Below are 3,061 nucleotides of genomic sequence, written 5' to 3'. Positions count from 1 at the left end.
TGTGTGTGTGTGTGTGTGTGTGTGTGAGAGAGAGAGAGAGAGAGAGAAAGAGAGCGAGAGTGCATTTGTGCATCTTGGAATAGCTTCAGTGACGCATACATTTGCTCACAAACACCATGCCAGCTAACCGCCCTCTCTCACCTCCCCATTCTGTGTTACAACATACATCCATCTGTTCTCCAATCTTTTCCTCACTTTCTTTCTTTTCTTTTCTTATATTTGACTCCTCTCTCTTTCCATCTTCTTCTCGTCTCTTCTATCAGTTCTTCTCTTCTCCTTCTCTCTCCCCCATTTTTTGCTTCTCCTTCTTCTTTCTATTCCTCTCCTCTCTTGTCCTCTCTCGTCTGAGCATGTATTCAGGGAGTTGTGGTTCATTCCTCCCTCCTCGTGGAAAATATGAAGCTCCCCCAAGAACAGACATTTCCCGTAGCCCACTGATTGATTCCTGTTACTTCCAATCATCAAATTTCATTAGTTTTAAACCTCACAAAAAATACAGTGGAAACATGAACTACTCCAGCTGAAGTTGATTTGATTAAAAAAGTTATTTTCTAAAACAAAATGTCACCCAGAAAAGAAGAAGGCTGCCAGAGCTTGTTAGTGATATCAGTGTTAGCAACTCTGCTTATGAGCCATGTAAGGTTTATTTTTACAGGCAGTAAATCCCATGAGGGAGCGATGACTTCACATTGTCTCTGATTAATGGTTCTTCATAAGGATGGGGGGGTGGATAAAAAAAAAAACTCAGCCAAAATCCCTTCTCCTCTATCCCCTTAAGGCATCTACAACCTACATTTGTACAACAACCATGCTTTGGTGGTAAACTTGAATCTTATTTTATGATATCTGGCTGTTGTGTAAGGCTGTCCACCTTCCACTCTACATGCAACATGCATGGATCTCTGTTGTTGAACTCATAATTATCCCCACAAATAACTAAAGATGTCAGTTGCTTGGAAATCTGGCTTGTTTTAGGCAGCATATTCTGAAATAGATTCATTTTGACATGACAAAAAAAAAAAAAATTTAAACACTAATCCCTAATCCACCATCAAAGAAAGACTTAGCACTGGCACCCTTTAGTACTGATAAATATAAACGGTAGCTTCAATTCATTTATCTTAACAATGTCACTTGTATTGCTCCTAACCATATCAGTTACATGTGATTACTTATTTTTTAGCAACATGATGGAAAAAAAATTGTGGACGACAAAAAAACGATATCTAAGCACATGTGATAACAGATCACAAGGTCACGTCATCAGATCTTCCAGCTTTATGCAGGTCAAAAAACTGTGTTGTGTTTAGCTTATTCAACCCTAAATCACAACACTCACCGGGATCAACTCACGTCAACAGGAGCTCAGAGGACTGCAACCAATAAAGTTTGCAGCAGTTTGGCATTCTAGCAAGTAATTGCGTGTATGTGAGAGTTTTGCATGTGAGTTTCTATGTGTGTGTGTGTGTGTGTGTGTGTGTGTGTGTGTGTAAGTGTGTGTGTGTGTGCATGACTCGTTCTGACTCACTGCTGTCCCTTTGGGTGCACAGCCAGGGCAATGAAGAAGGATTTGTGTGAGCGTGGGTTTGAGAGAGAGTAAAGAGAGTGTGTACGTGTGTGGTGGTTGGTGTGTGTGTGTGTGTGTGTGTGTGTGTGTGTGAGTGCGTGCGTGCGTGCGTGCGTGTGTGTGTTTACTTGTCCCGTGGAGCTGCCAAGACATGAACACTCAGGTCCGTGACTGCATCCAAAACTGGATTTTCTTTTTTTTTTAATTCATTTTGAGTCATCCATGTCTTACAAATATATTTGTCTTTTAAAATGTTTTCTTGTAGTCATTCTACCAACAGTTTAGCTCATTTTCAAGAACACACACTGGTCAGTAACCAAGTTTTAAAATCCATCCTTAATCATCCATCCAATATTTTTCTTATTGTCAACAAATCCCATTAAATGGCTAATCAATTGTTGAGGATGTGACACGAAAGATGCCTTCAGTAGAAACAAATTGGCTTTGGATTTGTAGACAATACAGAAGTATGTAGCGATACCCCAGCTTTAATCTTCAAGGTAATAATAAAAGGGAAATCTAATATCTAGTGTGAACATTTCCAGCCGTCAACTCAAGATTGATGCGCAGCGGAGCGAGAGGGAGACAGCAGCTGTGTGTGATGTGTGCGTCATTACTGAAAAACAAATATATTCCTAATCACCTACACATAGATAGCTATGTACACATATAGCCATTACATACCAAGCAGTGCACCCTATTGTGCTATGCTGAGCTGTGTAAACCCTTCAACACCTCGAGTAAAGTTCTGGATTGAATTGCACTGACTCCTTTGTGTTCTGACCGACACCCCAGTGAGACACCCATCTTATATACATCATTCTTAATACAGTCCTACCACAAACCCAAGACCTATTTAACATCTAATGAATAATTTTCACCTGACTATCAGGTTTAGACACCTTAAGATAAGACAAGATAAGAAAACTAGAAAATTAAGAAAATAAAGGACAAGAAGATTACTTAGCAACAGCAGCAAGAACCAGAAGTCTTGAGCCAGCTGGTCTAAATCATGTTCCATTAATCAGGCCGCCTGTTGAGTGTGAACAGATTTGAATGATAGCTGGTCCACCTGAACTTCAGAGTGTGAGTCAGTCCCGCCAGCAGGGGAGTCGATACAGAACAGATACCATGGACTCTTCCTCAGTGGAGTCAATTAGGCTGTCAGCACGTGTGTGATTGGAGAGGGACCTGATGGCTGTGACTCAGGATGCAGCCTGTGAATCAAATGGAAAACCAGCATCATTTTAGGGTTTCAGTCTGTTTTTTGGGGGGCCTCTGTCTGGACTGACGGGAGGACACAGAAAGATGAAAAGAAAGAGAGAAGGAGGGTTTATTCCCTCAGTGATTTGCAATACAATTTCCTGGCATCATTGCAGAGGAAACATCACGATGGAGGTCCATTACAAACACTCTGCTGTGATTAAATGTGTGGTTTTCTTGATGGGAGTGTACTTGTGTGTGTCATTTTGTGCTTGCGTGGGTGTGTTAAAT

Source organism: Etheostoma spectabile, chromosome 2, assembly GCF_008692095.1.
Source record: "Etheostoma spectabile isolate EspeVRDwgs_2016 chromosome 2, UIUC_Espe_1.0, whole genome shotgun sequence".
In the NCBI taxonomy this organism is placed as follows: Eukaryota; Metazoa; Chordata; class Actinopteri; order Perciformes; family Percidae; genus Etheostoma; species Etheostoma spectabile.
This window is presented reverse-complemented; position numbering follows the sequence as displayed.